Below are 19,029 nucleotides of genomic sequence, written 5' to 3' on the forward strand. Positions count from 1 at the left end.
AAATAATACACTATTCTCCTTTCACATCAGCATTAATTTTTTTTTTAAATTATAAAGCACACTATCACTGATAATGGGGTGAAGTGTGTGCTCTCAAGCACTGCCTGGAAGGGCGTATTGGTCCAACTTTTCTGGAGGGCAGTTTCACAAAGAGTCAAATCCATTGACTTCCAAGTACCCTTCTAGGAATGTGCCTAAAGGAAATAATCACAAATGCACAAAAAGATATACATGTAAAAATGTTTTGATATTATTCAGAATAGCAACAAAATTTATAATCACAAAAAGTAAGCTATTGAAATGCCCAGTAATGAGAAAATAATTATATTAGTAATGCTGAGTCCAGTCCATGGGATTTTATGTCACATTTTATAGGTAACATTTTCAAATTTTATCTTATGACATAGATAAATGTTTATAATCTGATATTAAGTGGCCAGCAGCGATGGCTCATGCCTGTAATCCCAGCCCTTTGGAAGGCTGAGGCAGGTGGATCACTTGAGGCCAAGAGTTTGAAACCAGCCTGCTCAACATGGCATAACCCTGTCTCTACTAAAAATACAAAAACCAGCTAGGTGTGGTAATGCATGCCTGTCATCCTAGCTACTCAGGAGGCTAAGGCAGGAGAATCGCTTGACCCAGGAGGTGGAGGCTGCAGTAAGCCAAGATCACACCACTGTATTCCAGCCTGGGTGACAGAGCAAGACTCTGACTCAAAAAAAAAAAAAAAAATTAAGTGAAAAAGAGCAAAAACCAAGACTATACAGTCATGTACCTCATAGTGACATTTCAGACAATAATGTACTACAAATGGTGGTTCCATAAGATTATGATGGAACTGAACATTTTCTATCACCTATTGATATCGTAGCCATCATAATGTCATGGCACAACACATTATCCAGGTGTTTGTGGTGATGCTGATATAAACAAACCTACTGCATTGCTAGTTGTTTAAAAAAGCACACACAGGGCCAGGCGTGGTGGCTCACGCCTGTAATCCAACACTTTGGGAGGCCTAGCCAAGCGGATCACCTGAGGTCAGGAGTTCAGACCAGCGTGGCCAACACAGCGAAATCCCATGTCTTCTAAAAATACAAAAATTAGTTCGGCATGGTGGCGGGCGCCTATAATCCCAGCTACTCTGGAGGCTAAGCCAGGAGAATCTCTTGAACCCGGGAGGTGGAGTTTGCAGTCAGCCCAGATGGTGCCACTGCACTCCAGCCTGGGTGACAGAGCGACTCTGTCTTTAAAAAAAAAAAAAAAAAAAAAGGCCGGGCGCAGTGGCTCACGCCTGTAATCCCCAGCACTTTGGGAGGCCCAGGCGGGTGGATCACAAGGTCAGGAGATCAAGACCATCCGGGCTCACATAGTGAAAACCCGTCTCTACTAAAAATACAAAAAATTAGCCTGGCATGGTGGCAGGTGCCTGTAGTCCCAGGTACTCAGGAGTCTGAGGCAGGAGATGGTGTGAACCGGAGGCGGAGTTTGCAGTGAGCAGAGATCGCGCCACCACACTCCAGCCTGGGGCGACAGAGTGAGACTCCGTCTCAAAAAAAAAAAAAAAAAAAAAAACAGATACAGTTATGTACCGTATGTAATACTTGATAGTGATCTATGCTACTGGTTTATGTATTTACTATACTACAGTTTTATCATTATTTGTACTCCCTTTACTTTTTTTTTTTTTAAGCTAACTGTAAAACAGCCTCAGGAAGGTCACTCAGGAGGTATTCCAGAAGAGGGCATTGTTCTCATAGGAGATGACAGTTTCGTGCATGTTACTGTCCCTGAAGAGCTTCCAGTGGGACAAGATGTGAAGGTGGAAAATGAGTTATTGAAGATCCTGACCTTGTGTAGGCCTAGGCTAATGTGTGTGTGTTTGTGTCTTAGTTTTTAACGAAAATATTTAGAAAATGAAAATAAATAAATCATTTTAAAAATAGAAAAAAGCTTAAAGGATAAGGATATAAAGAAAGAAAATATTTTTGTTCAACTGTACAATGTGTTTGTGTTTTAAGTGTTATTACAATAGAGCCAAAAAGTTGAAACAAATTTTAAGAATTAATACAGTAAAAATGTTATAGTAAGCTAAGATTAATTTATTGTAGAAGAAAGAAAATATTTGTTTATAAATGTAGTGTAAGCTAAGTGTGCAGTGTTTATGAAGTCTACAGTAGTGCACAGTAATGTCCTAGGCCTTCACATTCAATCACCACTCACTCACTGACTCACCCAGAGCAACATCCCGTCCTGCAAGCTCTATTTATGCTATGTGCCCTACACCAGTGTACCACATTTTATAGTCTATACCATATTTTTGCTCTACCTTTTCTATGTTTAGATACACAAATACTTACTGTGGTACAATTGCCTACAGTATTCAGTACAGTAAAGTGCTATACAGGATGGCAGCCTAGGAGTAGTAGGCTATACCATGTAGTCTGGGTTTGCAGTGGGCTATACCATCTAGGTTTGTGTAGGTACACTCTATGATGTTCTCATAATGACAAAAATCACCTACTGACACATTTCTCAGCACTATCCCTGGCAAGTGACTCGTGAATATACACAATGTGATTAAAGTTTTGTAAATAAAAAATGCATGTAACTCCAGCACTCTGCTCAGAACAGTTGCTGGTGGTTACAATGTTAAAATCTTTCTGTGCCCTCAAATCAATGGGATTTCTCCATTCTCACTGCTCTAATCATTCCCCAGGAACACACACACAAGACCAGCAAGTACAAAGTCATCTATCCTGCCTGGATATTAGGTGTGTTTCCATCCTGTTCCGGGCCTCTGACAAGGCAGTTGTTACATGCTCTTAATATCATCCTTGACCCAGTCCCTTCTCATGGAAGGGAACGTCCAAGTGGGGAAGGGGAGGAGAGGATAGAAGGGTGATTTACTTAGTAAGTGAGCCACAAAATGGCCTCAGTGTTAGTCAAACTCACACAGCATCTCTGAGACTTTCAGTCATTTCTTCAGGTTCTGTCATTGTATCCCAGCCCATAGGAATATCACACTGTGGGAGATTTAAGATTTGCACTGCTAGCCTGGTCCACCAGCCCTGCCACCCCAGCAGACACTAGCTGCCACTGTCCTAATCCCTGAGGGCTGTACCCACTCAGGCAGAAGCACCTTCCAGAACTTCCTCCTCTTCTTTGTCTCCTGGCCTTGCAGCTGTTGAGGACCTTTTAACCACTTTGCCTTCTCCTCAGGAACCTGCCTTGTCTTTTTTGTGGCCTTTGGGTTTGGTCACCACCCATTTTCAGCCATGCTCATTTGGAGTGCAGGATAGCGAACAAGAGACAGTTCAGATTCTGCTGGCGGGGGTTGGTGGGGGGATGGAAAGAGCAGAGGTACACAACTATGCACTATGAAACAACCAGACCCTTCAGGCTTCTGAGCTCGCCTACTGCTCACACTTCTCCCCACTCCTCCACTGCATGATGCAGGGGCTCTGTAAAGGAGGTAGGGTAGGATGCAAACCCATCCTGCAGCATAAGTCAAGTGTACGCAATACACCAACATTTTAATGATCACTTTTGAGTTTATATTCTCTTCTTATCTGTGTTTTCATAATTTTTGTAATCCAGTCATTCGGGAACTACTGCCAATCTATGACTGTACAGAAAGCATACTCACACACTTTAAAGGGTCAGTAAAATTTTTAAGACAATTTAAAGAAGGAATGTGGAAATGCATCATTGAGGCGAGAAGTGGTGGCTCATGCTTGTAATCCCAGCACTTTAGGAGGCTGAGGTAGGGGAATCACTTGAGTCCAGGAGTTTGAGACCAGCCTGGCCAATATGGTAAAACCCCACGTCTACTAAAAACACAAAAAAGTAACCGGTCATGGTGGTGCATGCCTGTAGTCCCAGCTACTTGGGAGGCTGAGGTATGAGAGTCATCTGAGCCCAGAAAGTTGAGGTTGCAGTGAACTATGATTGCACCCCTGAACTCCAGCCTGGGTGAACTCCAGTGAGACTGTCTCCAGGAAAAAAAAAAAAAAAAAAAAAACAAGAAAGAAAAAAAAATGCATCATTGATGAAGAAAAAACAGAGTCCAGAAAAGGAAGGCACCCCTGGAAGAGCAGCTGACAGAATGCAGCCACTACAGGGTGTCAGGGACAACTCAAAGCTCAGGGACTGCAGGGCAATAGACTTGTTCAATCTCTGACATTGGAGCCAGCCACCCAAATTACATTTGTTTTCTTAAACTATTTTCAGGAGACCAAGGCACTAGGGGCAGTTTTATAAGTGGGCACAGTAGAGGGCCACAAGGAGGGTGCCTTTTAAAAGATCCAAGGAAGACCCCCTTCTCCAAATCTCCCCCAGCCCAACAGTCATTGTTCATGAATGATGGGTGATTCACCATTTGGTTCTCCACAGATGCTAGCTAGACATGCAGAACATCAATCATGAAAGGAAACTTAGAGATCAGCCTTCTACTCAATACAGGTGTCTCCTCAAGAACACTGCCAAGATGGGCTTGGTCAGAACCTGCTTAAACACAGAGAGTGATAAGGAGTGCACTAGCTTGCGAGGTAATTGCTTCTGTATCTGCACAGCTCTAATCATTCAAAAGTCTTATTAATTCCAACTTCTACCCACCAGAACTAGTTCTTCCCTGTGGATTTACAGAAAACAAGTCTAGGCCAGGTGCAGTGGCTCACACCTGTAATCCTAGCACTTTGGGAGGCTGAGGAAGGTGGATCCCTTGAGATCAGGAGTTCGAGACCAGCCTAGCCAATATGGTGAAACCCCATCTCTACTAAAAATACAAAAATTAGCTGGGCATGGTGGCAGGCGCCTGTAATCCCAGCTACTTGGGAGGCTGAGGCAGAAGAATCGCTTGGACCTAGGAAGCAGAGCTTGTAGTGAGCCAAGGTCGTGCCAGTGCACTCCAGCCTGGGCAACAGAGTGAGACTCTGTCTCAAAAGAAAAAAAAGAAAAGAAAACAAGTCTAAACTCTCTTCCAGCTTTTTCAAAATTGAAAACAGCTATCATATTCAACTGAACATGAACATTCTGCTCTGCTCCAGACTAAACAAACCAATTCCTCCTTTTCCAGAGTTGGCAGTTAAAATGGCAAATGCCTGACTCCAGCACCTGCCATTCCTGGAAAGAGAGGTAGGTGGAGTCATGTATTTGATTCAGAAGAAAGTAAGGAAGATTTGAGGAAGGATGGTTTCATAACAACACTTAACTTACTTTTCAATTTCCAAAAGCCAGCAAGGCTGGCATAATCCTTCATAAAATTAAAGATTTCTACCTGCCTGTATTAGTCCATTCTCATGCTGCTACAAAAAACTGTCCAAGACTGGGTAATTATAAACGAAAGAGGTTTAATTGACTCACAGTTCTGCAGGGTTGGGGAGGCCTCAGGAAACTTACACTCATGGCAGAAGAAACAGCAAATGCATCCTTCTTCACATGGCAGCAGGAAGAAGTGCCAAGCAAAGGGGGAAAATCCCCTTATAAAACCATCAGATCTCATGAGAACTCACTATCATGAGAACAGCAGCATGGGGGAACCACCCCCATGATCTAAACACCCCCAACGAGGTCTCCACCAGCATGTGGAGATTACAATTCAGATTACAATTCAAGATGAGATTTGGGTGGGGCCACACAGGCAGACCATATCACTGCCTAATTACCAAAGTACTTCCTGACATAATATTTTAACATCAGAAAAGTTTCCACAAAACCCCAGTGGGTGAGAAAGCTCATCTGAGCAGAACATGTATTTTAAATTGATCAATAAATGTGTATATTGCCCCCATCCTAAAGGTCCTGTACATAAATATTGAGATATTTTTAAGAATTAATATTATTAAAATAAAGATGCATTCTATAAAAGTGCATTCTGAGAGGCATCTTTACTGAATTTCAACACAGACATACTCCTTAAAACAGAAAATTCCATTCCCCAGGTCCTCTTCATGCAGGAGAGACGCTCAACATGAAATGCCATTCACAGCTCAGAAAACCTACCCCCGCAAGAGCACAGAGATGCTAACATTCAAAGAAACACGACATGTGTTGCATCACAAATTTGGTTACGGAAGAAAGATCTGATTGCAGCCAGATATTTACCCTTGAGATAATATTGCTGCAAGACTTCCTCCCCACAAAATGAAATCTCTTCTTTTCCACTCCCAGGGTATGAAGGTCACTTTGCATGTTTGTTCCCTCAGCTGGTACATGTGGAAAGCCTGGAGCTATTTTTCCCTTTAAAATGTTAGAAAGAAACTTTCTTCTTCTCATACGACTGACACTTTCTAAAATACTCTTATCATCTCAGGCAGTACACCCTGAGGGACTGGAGAAGACGTGAGACCTGGTAAAAATGTTTCTGCTCACAAAATCCCTATAGCCTGCTGCACAAGGCAAAGGGTCTCATTTAAGGGCAAGAAAGCACAAGTGCCTATCTATGTCAGAGTAGTAATTTGAATAATAATAACAACAGACAGACTTTTTTTTTTTTTTCTTTAACTTTTATTTTAAGTCCAGGGGTACATGTGTAGGATGTGCAGGTTTGTTACATAGGTAAATGTGTGCCATGGTTGTGTGCTGCACAGATCATCCCATCACCTAAATATTAAGCCCAGCATCCATTACCTCTTCTTCCTGATGCTCCCCCTCTCCCCACACCACCGCCTCTGACTGGCTCCAGTGTGTGGTGTTCCCTTCCATGTGTCCATGTGTTCCCATCATTCAGTTCCCACTTATCAGTGAAAACAGGTGGTGTTTGGTTTTCTGTTCCTGCATTAGTTTGCTGAGGATAATGGCTTCCAACTCCATCCATGTCCCTGCAAAGGACATGACCTTGTTCTTTTTTATGGCTGCATAGTATTCCATGGTGCATATGTATCACATTTTCTCTATCCAGTTTGTCATTGACGGGCATTTAGGTTGATTCCAAGTTTTTGCTAATAGTGAATAGTGCTGCTATTGTGATACGCATGCAAGTATCTTTATAATAGAATGATTTATATTCCTTGGGGTATATACCTAGTAATGGAATTGCTGGATCAAATGGTATTTCTGCCTCTTGGTCTTTGAGGAATCACCCCACTAATTAACACACTTTGAATATTTGCTCTGGGCCAGGCACTGCTTTAAGCACATCATATGAATTAATTCATTTAGCTCTCAGAACAGCCCTAATGGGGAGGCACTATTCTTATCCATTTGGCAAGTGAAGAATGGACATAGAGATGTTAGGCAACTCGCCTAAGGTCACGTAGCTAGCAGGTAAGTGGCAGTGCCAGAATCAAACTCTAGAGGTAAGGCCCCGGAGCCTGTGCTCTTACCATTTTTCTATATGTATGCTTTGCACCACCTGATATATTTGAAAAGAGTCACATGAGACTAATTTTGTTTCAATGCCAGCTGGCTGTATCAATGACCTTTAACTTGTTCTTGCATGGCCAAAGAGTTCCAGATTGACTCGGGACCCAGGTGAAGGTCCACAGAGACTCTTCATTACCAGTGGGTGGCAATGTTGTCCCATGGAGCCATCATGGTGCAGTGTAAGGCCTGGCATGCTCCTTAAAGGTGGGAAGACTGGCCACTTTGTGGATAGGTCATTCTGGGTACCCCCAAGAATGCAATTTCTTCAAAGCATTCAGGATAATCCTGCATAAGGAGAGAGGGAATTAGGGGAATGCCCAGGAAACTGTTCATTGAAGTGATTCTTCCCCTGTCCTGCCATAATATCTCAAGTATGTCTCAATCATAAATAAGACATTCGTCTTCCCACTAGGGCATGTCTTTCTTAGGGACAGAAACTCTACAGCCTTTGTAACTACAATTTTACTAGCCTGTGGTAGATGAGTAAATGGATGAATGAGTTCTTCAGAGGCAATCAATTCTATTTCAGAGAACAATCTAAGAAAGATCTGCAGAGTCCTCTGTGGTTGTCCAAAATGAATCCAGACATCATTGGTGACCCTAGAACGTGTTTAGTCACCCAAGAATCCTCTGAACAGAATCAACCAAAGAAAGTTTCCCCAAATTACTCTGGTCTGAACTCTTGAAACTGCAATGTACAATGTGCCCTTCCATTGACCTGGTCCTTTTGCAAAAGGGTCACAGCTTGTAGAAAGCTCTGAAGAATATCCAAGAGATTCTATTGACTTTTTGATGCACGTTCTTCCAGGCTTTTACAGACTTTTACATATTTCATGTATATACATACTACAATTAAAACACAATTGTAGAGATGAGGTCTTGCTATGTTGCTCAGGCTGGTCTCCAATTACTGGTCTCAAGTAATCCTCTCACCTCGGCCTCTTTTTTTTTTTTTTTTTGAGACGCTGACTCACTCTGTCGCCCGGGTTGGAATGCAGTGGCGCGATCTCCGCTCACTGCAAGCTCCGCCTCTCCAGTTCACGCCATTCTCCTGCCTCCGCCTCCCGAGTAGCTGGGACTACAGGCGCCCACCACCACGCCTGGCTAATTTTTTTGTATTTTTAGTAGAGGCGGGGTTTCACTGTTAGCCAGGATGGTCTTGATCTCAACTGACCTTGTGATCCGCCTGTCTCGGCCTCCCAAAGTGCTGGGATTACAGGTGTGAGCTACCGCACCCAGCCCACCTCGGCCTCCTGGTATAAGTCACCATACCAGGCCACACCTAAGGTTTTTTTTGTTTTTGTTTTTTGTTTTTTAACTTTGAACATGGCAATTTATTTTATGCATTATTTAAATCCACTGTTGAAAAATGTTCAAAAGCCACTTTAAGAAACATTTAAAAATACATTTTTCTGACTTAATGGTGATCACTTAAAATAAGCAAGTCACCAGACATTTTTAAACCATTCATAGCACCATTACCTTAAATAATTTTTAAATTCCAAAATACAAACATTCACTATGTAGTACAACACACTGCTTAGCAGTAAGATTAGTTTCCCTCTAATAAAATACTTCGTGTAGATTATTAATTTGCTGGGCCCTGCAAAGTTATTAAAACTTAACTAACATAAACTGAAAACTAGAGAGGTAAGGGAATTGAAATAGAGCACAATTCAACTCTAAAACTTTAGAGTTGGTTTCTCTAGAGAGAATTTGTAAAATTCCTTATTCCACCGTTTGTTAAAATTGTTATTTCAACTCTTATATATAAACACGTGTTTAGGTTTTTTTGGTTTTTTGTTTGTTTGTTTGTTTGTTTGTTTTGAGTCTCACTCTGTCATCCAGGCTGGAATGCAGTGGCGTGATCTCGGCTCACTGCAAGCTCCACCTTACCAGTTTACGCCTTTCTCTTGCCTTAGCCTCCCGAGTAGCTGGGACTACAGGCGCCCACCATGACGCCCGGCTAAATTTTTTGTATTTTTAGTAGAGGCGGGTTTTCACTGTGTTAGCCAGTATGGTCTCAATCTCTTGACCTTGTGATCCGCCAGCCTCAGCTTCCCAAAGTGCTGGGATTACAGGCATGAGCCACCGCACCCGGCCCCTAGACACTGTTTTAAATCAACAGAGGTAACATTAACATTTAGCATAGGATCTACCACAGGTTGTCTCCCAGATTGCTTCAGTATGTTTCTGTTAGGCCTACTATAAAGTAGAAAAATAAAGCAAATGGGTTTTGGGTTTTTTTGTTTTTGAAAAAAGGGTGAGTGGAAAAATCCAAATAACTTTACTTCCTTTAATAATTGTAGATGTAGCCGGGCGTGGTGGCTCACGCCTATAATCCCAGCACTTTGGGAGGTTGAGACAGGCGGATCACCTGAGGTTGGGAGTTCAAGACCAGTCTGACCAAAATGGAGAAACCCCCATCTCTACTAAAAATACAAAATAAGCTGGGCGTGGTGGTGCATACCTGTAATGCCAGCTACTCGGGAGGCTGAGGCAGGAGCATTGCTTGAACCAGGGAGGCGGAGGTTGCAGTGAGCCAGGATCATGCCATTGCACTCCAGCCTGGGTAACAAGAGCGAAACTCCGTCTCAAAAAAAAAAAAAAGTAGTAATAATAATTGTAGATGTAGAATTAATTTAAAATTCTAGATTTTTAAGTAGGGCAACTATCTTGAGAGCCAGCAGGCATTATTCTTAGACTTTCACTTTCAATCTCATAGGGAAACCCAGTTCATAGATTTAAAATTATCAATTAAGTAATATAAATTTTAATCACTATTAACAGCCAAATTAACCCTGTGAAAGCAGCATTTAAGAGTAACTAGAAAATGGGAATTAGTAATAAAGCAAATAAAGAAGGGCAATAAATACAAAGCAGAAACTGCCAAAGAATAGTAGTCTAATGAACTGAAAACAAATGGAGAATAAAATGCTAGATATACTTTAATCAATCAAGTGATTCAGGTACAATAGTGCATCAATCTGGTAATAACTATGGTTTGATAGTGTCAAAGAAGTGAAAAATTAATACTCAAGAAAACAATTGTGAAAATAACCAGTTAGCAAATTAATGCTCAAGTCCAATTCCATATTCAAATAATAAAAAAAGTTAATCAGTGGTTTATTTTAATATATCATTACAGTAAGAAAAACTCCTCTGAAATGTATGATATTTGAAAACAAACTGGGACAAAAATCTGCTTTATCTATGAACTTTCCACTAGAAAATACAAGCATACCATCGTTAGAGAACATAAGACATCAAAAGCCTTGTGTGTTAAAACCATACTAAAACAATTTATCTAAATAACAAAGATCTTAATCTAAAAGATAGTGAATACATCATCATCATGAAATCTGGTTTTATGTGCTCTACGGAATACTTGGAAAACTGTTTTTGTTTTTGCTTTATTAGGTCACACAAACCAGAATGAATTGGCAGAAAAATGCTCCATATGTTATAAAATAGCATTTACTACTTCAATTTAAATTCTTTTTACCAACAATTGTAGACCTTTTTGATGACACTTATTTTATGTATGTTTTTAATAAATTATGTACTTATTAGTACTTAATGAACCCTTCCTGCCTCAATATAAAATTACAAAACTTAGAGAATTACAGATTTTATCGTGGTCCCTGATATTAGCCACTTTGGAGAAGCTAAAAATCTGGCCATAATGAATGATCCAATGACCCTTTAAATTATCTTTATATTTAATATTACGTGATCCTGCACTACACTGATTTAAAACATGCTTTTTGAAAAATGTCTTAATAATGGAGCAGTAATCTTCAGTGTGTTTCAAACACTATTTGTACCAAAATCATGTAGGTGTTGGCAGTGGTTCTTAAACCAGGATGATAAAGACACCTGCAGAGTTTGCTTAAACACAACTGCTAGCCCCTGCCCCTGCTCCTAGGGTATCTGATTTAGTAGATCTGAGATGGGACCCTGAGAGAGGTTGCATTTCCAACAAGTTCCCAGGTGATGTTGATGCTTTTTGTTGGGACCACACTTTTGACAATCACTGCCCTAGGGCATCTGGTAAGAATGCATACTCTTGGGTCCCATGCTTAAATTAGAATTTCTGAGATTGGGGTCTTCAGATCGGCATTTTAACAACGTCCTAGGCAAGTGTGCAAACCACAGTTTAAGAATCACTATGAAAATTTGACTGGGTTAATTTGCCTATTACTGGCCAATGTATCAGATGTCATATATCATATAAATAAAAATGAAAATAATGCTCAATGACTAACCCCAAGCCTGATACAGTTCAAATGAACACACAGGGTTTGAATATAAATCCTGCCTCTGTTACTTACTAGCTTTGTGACAGTGATAAAGTAACTTTAATTCTCAGAGCCTCAGTTTCCTTATCTATAACATGGGAATAACACCCAACTTTTGAGGATTAACACTATTATACACAGAGTAAGCACAATAGTTAGCACACAGTAGGCACTCGATAAATACTAGCTATTACTTACTAAGAAATGTATGAAATATTTCCATCAGTATCTGGTCAAAGCAAATTTTTTATTCGCTTAAATGCAATAGTTACACTCCAAGGTAACAGAATAATGATACAATCTTGTATTCATTGCTCCCTATTCTGGGACAGACAGTGTTCTAAGAACCTTACATTTATTTAATCCTCATAAAAATCCTGTGAGGTAGGTAGTATTATCATCCCTAATTTACAGATGAGAAAATTGAGACACAGAGAGATTAAATAAAATTGCTCAAGGTTACAAAAACAGTAAGTGTTGGAGCAAGAATTTAAACCTGAGTAAGTCTGACTCTAGAACCCAGGATTCATCACAACATTCATTTCCTGTGAGTAAATCTTAAGGTTTTTGGATATTTATAGTAAACCATTTATACTTCTAGTCAAGTAACACATATGAAAATTCATGTCCACACTATTGTGAAGAGTTGTTCAGAGAATAAAATGAATGCCTTGAAATTTTGGCAGATGATACTACCATGATAATAGGTAAAAATTGGTACATGTTTTCACTATGTGGACAGAGTAATCCATAGTTAGCCAACGAAAAAAATATCCTCCCAAATATACCATTCGAGGAGTCATGATTGTGCCATGTTTTGGCACAATAAATAGAAATTATTTAGCTAGCCAGGCGCTGTGGCTCACACCTGTAATCCCAGCACTTTGGGAGGTGGAGGCAGGTGGATCACCTAAGGTCAGGAGTTCAAGACCAGCCTGGCTAACATGGCAAAACCCCATCTCTACTAAAAATACAAAATTGGCCGGGAGTGGTGGCACACACCTGTAATCCCAGCTACTCGGGAGGCTGAGGCAGGAGAATCGCTTGAACCCGGGAGGCAGAGGTTGCAGTGAGCAGAGATCATGCCACTGCACTCCAGCCTCGGGGACAGTGAGACTCTGTCTCCAAAAAAAGAAATTATTTAGCTAAACAGCAGAGTCAGTGGCATGACAGCCATGTAAAATTGGCATAATGATAAACATAAGGGAAATGTAAATCTTTTGTGCCATTAAAAATAATCTCATAGAAAGTCTGTAAAATATTCTGTTATGACACACTCAGTATTGCTAAGGATAATAAAAATATAAATTTTCTTTCAGAAACTCTTTAAACAGAGAGTCACTAAAAATGGAATGAAACATTTGTGAATGTTTTTGATGACAGCCTTGAATAAGTATTCTGCGTTGTTGGAATTATCCACTGGCAAGACAATTATCCCAAAATAGTAAGTCAGCATCAACCTTTAGATTGTTATTTATAAGTTAAGTATCTACTCTTTCAATATATAACGTTTTTGTTTGAGTACTCTGCGTTTTCTATTGTTTTTAATTAATTCTTTTCAAAATCTTGCATTCAAAATAATCTTGCCAGTTAACTAATAGCCACCTTGGATCCTAAAAATGAATTTTATAACTGCTTTAAACAAGTTATGAAAAGCACAAACACGTTCTCATCTCTCAACAAGATAAGAATGAAAGAAATCATAACTATGTAGTTAGAAAGAGTTTAAAATAATCAATTTAAAATGTCACTTAGTAATTCCTGAGAGTGGCACTGATATAAGAAAAGCATCCTCAAATAGCATTAAATTTATTATTAGTTACCCATAATTAACAATGGGTAAATTTGGGAACAGATATTGTAAAATACATGTTTACAGAATGCTATGAATGCTCTGAGTAAATTAATATTAATAGTGGAGAATTGTATTCAAGGGTGGGTAAACATATTTAGAAAAGAACCAACAGAGATTCCATAAAGGATTACTAATTAGAATCAAATATATAATATAGTCAAGGCCCATATAATTTTAAAGTACAGTTTTATTAAGGCACTTCAGGATAAATGCCAGTATTATTTTAGCTTCTTTTGGAAGAAAACCTGCCAATTATAAATAATCACAGCAAAATTTTCATTAGACAAAAACTGTATGTGTTGGGGGGGTTGGATCATGTATATCATACTGCAAATATAAACTCAACTCTTGAGTTGTATTAATAACACTGAGCAACAATATTTCTTTCTAAAATTTTCTTTAAGGCAGATCTGTTTATTACTAACATAGCACAGTGTAGTTTTAGCAAATTCAACTGTTTTAGTTTCTTAGTGACAATAATACAGATGGTCAAAAATAGACAACAAAATCTCTTTTCTAGTTCCTCTACCTGGCCACCATTTTAAAAACACAATTTCTTCTTATATATATAGATATATTTTTATATTACTGTGTCAAAACACATTTTAACAGACTTCGCAGGTCATTTAAAGCTTCAGTTTATAGTCATTCATGTGAAAGATTTCTATATGGAATGTTCACTTAGAATTCCTCAATGGGATTCCAGTGTTCTATGTCAGAAATGCAGAAGTCCTTCTTCATCGCAATGCTAGACATTTTACCTTTGTTCATTTGTGATTTCTTTCAAGGGTTTCCTAACTTCACTTTTGTGCCTTCATTTTTGTTTGCTTGACTAATTTCCTTTAGTATATTTTCAGGTAAGGTAGCTTGATATCTGTATAAATAAATATATGGCCGAAGATGATAAATGAGGTATTCTAACACATACCCAGTTGTAAAATCAACATAGTGAAAAGAAACTGCAAGATCAGAACAGCAACCAGGACCCTCTACAGGAGGATAATAGTTGTAATTCCAGTACCAAAAGGTTCTAAGTAGATAGCCTTTATTAAATGGTGTTCTGGCACAAAGGGATGAAAAGGTTTCTTTCCAATGGCATCTCTGGAATCTCCTGTTTCTACATTTATAATTTCCATGCATCTCCCCAGTGCTAAGTCTTCAATGGAGGAATTACGTGTACACTTGTCTGTTTTAAAGGCATCAACAAATCTCTTCAATCCTTCTTTGCTTAGTAAATATGCTGCTCCTCCACTCACAGAGCCCTGTTTTACAAAGGGTTTAAATCTTCTTCCACAGTAAATGGGTTCTTTAGAATCATATTTTGAAAGAAGTCATCTCAAATTGTCTAGTATGAAATATGTGTCATCATCTGCTTTCAAAAACCAATCAACATCTTCAAACTGATGTTCATGAACATACTGAAAAGGTTTAATTGTTTTCCAGTAAAGCTGATCTCTGCCTTCTTTGGTTTTCAGTCTTACAGCAGGGAAGTCTTTATTTTCTTCCGAACTCATAAAAAACACTTTGTGACAATGCTGGACCCAGGTAACTTTGACATGTTTGGCCTTTTTCTCTAGGTTTTGAGGGCTTGTCATAACCCAGCAAAGAATTTTAACTCGCTGATAGAGGTTTTCAGTGATGTCTATATTCTCATCTTTACGTTGGCTAGAATCTGCATTGAAGTTCATTTGTCCTTCTAGATGATTCTGTCCATTATCATCTGAATGCCTCACATGAGGATCATTATGAAGAACATTAGACTGGGTGTCACCCTCTTCTCCCAACAAAATACTAAATAGCTGAGAACATAAAAGAAATCCTATTGCCGATCCATAGAGGAAGGTTAAAAAATTCAGCCGGGATTTAGAGGCCATCTCCGAAAGTGTATTTCTGACATCAGCCCCGGCTTCCTCTTGCCCCTTCTGGGGGGCAGAGAAAGCGAGGACACAGGACTGGCGACCTTTGCTTCTCTGGGCACCCTCAGAAGTGGCTCCTGGCCCCTTGTCCAGGCTGCCAGTTGCCACCCAGATCATTCTCCAGCAGCGGCAGCAGAGTTTTAAATAAAATACAATCTGCATGTCTTCACATGCTTCTTTCTTCCTATTTGTTCATGTTTCTTCCATTTTCTGTCCTCAGAATCTCTCACCCTGTGTGTATTCTGAAATCTCTCTTTATGCACCCATACAGAAGTCTATCTGTTTAAAGCAGTTAGAGAGGCAAGACCATTCAAAACATGCTCCTCATGTAAGCCATGTGGAAAGAAAGATAGATGATGAATAGATGAGAAAGAGAGGAGAGATAGGAAGGAGACAAGGAAGGACTGAGGTATTGTTTGTTTATGTAGATTTTTTAGATATCTTAATAAGTGGGCTTCTGATTGTCAGTAGAAAAAACTTTCCTGCCCTCATTTTAGATTCCATTAGGACCGTCAGTCATCCTTATCTTTGTACTTGTTATTTCTACATCATGCTTCCTCATTTCTCCACAAATTTTCTGAACAGATTCTAAGTTTGTGCCCAATTATTTGCCTTGACCGCAACTTAGATTGGCTCTTTCTAAACAACCCCTAGGGAAGCTCCTTCTTTTCCTCTTTCCTCGTTGTGCTGTGGTTTAGTGTACATTGCAGGGCCAGAAGGAATTCTGAAGTACATGCTATTCTGCTTCACACGTCTTCCTTTTCCCCCTACCCTGTGCTTCACTCTGTGTCCAAATTCCTTCTAAACAGGTTTGGTGGCCATCTAGCCAAGAGAGGTCATCTTCAGTGACAGGAAGTTCACTATTTCTTGAGATGACCCAGTCCATTTTTATAAACTCTAATAATAATTAAAATACCTGTCTCTCTCACTCTCACCCACTGCTATTTCTAACTACGGGAGTCTCATAGAGCAATTTAACCATAAAATTCTTTGCATAAAAGCCCTTTGAAAAACAATTCTATTTACAATAGTTTGAGAAAGAATCAAATACTTAGGAATAACCAAGGAGATAAAAGACTGGTACACTGAAAACTACAAAGCATTGCTGAAAGAAATTAAAGAAAACACCAGTAAATGGAAAGACATTTTATGTTTCATGAATTAGCAAACTTAATATTATTAAGATGCCAGTACTACACAAAGCAATGTACAGATTCAATGTAATCTCTGTCAAAATCCCAATGATGTTTTCTACAGAAATAGAAAAATCATCCTAATATGCATATTGAATTTCAAGAGACCCCAAAATAGCTAAAACAATCTTCAAAAAGAACAGTTGGAGGTTTCACACTTCCTGATTTCAAAACTTACTACAAAGCTACAGTAGTGAAAACAGTGTGGTACTGGCATACAGACAGACATATAGATCAGTAGAATATAACTGAAAGTCCAGAAATAATCCAATACATTTATGGTCAACTGATTTTTGACAGAGTGCCAAGACCATTCAATAGGGAAAGAATAGTTGCTATGACTTGAATGTTCCCACTGAAAGTTGTGTTGAAATTTAACTGTCATTGTAACAGTATTAAGAGGTGGTGCTTTTAGAGGTGATCGGGGCATGAAGGCTCTGCTCTCATGAATTGATTAATACTGTTATATTAGGAGTGCGTTAGATATCTCTGGCATGGGTGTCTGATAAAAACAATGAGTTTGGCCTGATTTCCTCTTCTGTCTCGCATGCTCACTTCTGCCTTTCACCCTTCTGCCATGAGATCATCCTCACCACATGTTGGCACCCTTGGACTTCCTAGGCTCAAGAACCATGAACCAAATAAGTTTATTTATAAATTACCCAGTCTATAGTATTGTGTTATAGCAGCAGGAAACAGACTAAGACAATAGTATTTTCAATGAATGATGTTGGAAAAACAGGATAGCCACATGGAAAAAAATGTATTTGAACCCTTACTTTACACCATATATAAAAGTTAACTCAAAATGGATCAAAGACCCAAACATAAGACCTAAAACTGTAAAACTCATAGAAAAAAGCATATGGAAAAGCTTCATGACACTGGATTTGGCAATGATTTCTTGACTATGACATCACATGCACAGGCAACAAAAGAAAAAATAGACAAATTAGACTACGTCAAAATTAAAAGCTTTGTCATCAAATGACACTATCAACAGAATGAAAAGGCAACCCACAGAATGAGAGAAAATATTTGCAAATCATATACCTGATAAAGGTTTAATATTCAGAATATATAAAGAACTCCTACAACCCAGCAACAAAAAGCCAAACAACTTAATTCAAAAATGGGCAAAGGATTTGACTAGACATTTCTTGAAAGATATGCCTATAGCCAATAAGCACATATAAAAATGCTCACTGTCACTAATATTAGAGAAATGCAAATCAAAGCCACAATGAAATACCACTTCACCCTCATTAGGATGGCTATTTTTTTTAAAAAACCAAACAATAAATAATAAGTGTTAGCAAGGATATGGGGAAATTGAAACTCTTGTGCACTTTGGTAGAAATAGAAAATAGTGCAGCTGTTTGGAAGACAGTATGGTGGTTCTTTCAAAAATTAAAAATGGAATTATCACATGATCCAACAATTCCACTTCTGAGTATATACCCAAAAGAATTGAAAGCAGGAATGCAAAAAGATTTGTAGACCCATGTTCACAGCAGCATTATTCACAATAGCCAAAAGATGGAAATGACCCAAGTGTCCATTGACAGGTAATGAATAAACAAAATGTGTTGCATACATACAATTAAATATTATTAAATCTTAACAAGGAAGACAGTTCTGACACATTCTACAAAATGGATGAACCCTGAGGACATTATGCTAAGTGAAATAAGCCAGTCACGAAAGGACAACGGTTATTGATTCCACATACATAAGGTGCCTTTAGTAGTCAAATTAATAGACAGAAAGTAGAATTGTGGTTTCCAGGGACTGGGGACAGGAAAGAATGGGAAGTTATAGTCTAATGAGTACAGAGATTTGAAAGATGAAAAGATGAGTTTTAGTGATGGTCACACAACAATGTGAATGGACATAATGCCATTGAACTGTAAGTACACTTAAATGGTTAACATTTCAAATTTTATGTATCTTTTACCACAATTTTTTTTTTCTTTTTTGTTTTTTTGAGATGGAGTCTCACTCTGTCACCCAGGCTGGAGTGCAATGGCGTGATCTTGGCTCACTGCAAGCTCCACCTCCTAGGTTTACGCCATTCTCCTGCCTCACCCTCCTGCACAATTTTTTTAATTAAAAAACAACTCTAACTATCTGAAGGCTACTATCATGACCCCATGGAATAATCTTCAGAGTAGACACATTTGTTTCCTTCAACCACTCTTCACGTGACTTGATTAAAGTCCATTCATACCTCTAGTCACTCACCTCTGAGTGTTCTCCAGCCACTATACCCCTGTTTAATTGAGACCATAGACCTCAATATGACACTGACCAGTTAAGAATGGAAAAGGCCAGGCTGGGCACGGTGGCTCAAGCCTGTAATCCCAGCACTTTGGGAGGCCGAGACGGGTGGATCACGA

General features: G+C 39.1%; 1 protein-coding gene and 1 pseudogene across 1 annotated transcript in view; one reads left to right on the forward strand and one right to left on the reverse strand.

The window, feature by feature from the left end:
• ANKRD55 (ankyrin repeat domain 55) overlaps positions 1 to 19,029 on the forward strand; it is a 132,126-nt gene that overhangs the window by 17,866 nt on the left and 95,231 nt on the right. The window lies entirely within an intron of this gene.
• Positions 14,305 to 15,395, reverse strand: LOC105512455 (annotated as a pseudogene).

The sequence above is a fragment of the Colobus angolensis genome, unplaced genomic scaffold (assembly GCF_000951035.1).
Source record: "Colobus angolensis palliatus isolate OR3802 unplaced genomic scaffold, Cang.pa_1.0 Scaffold212, whole genome shotgun sequence".
Taxonomy (NCBI): Eukaryota; Metazoa; Chordata; class Mammalia; order Primates; family Cercopithecidae; genus Colobus; species Colobus angolensis.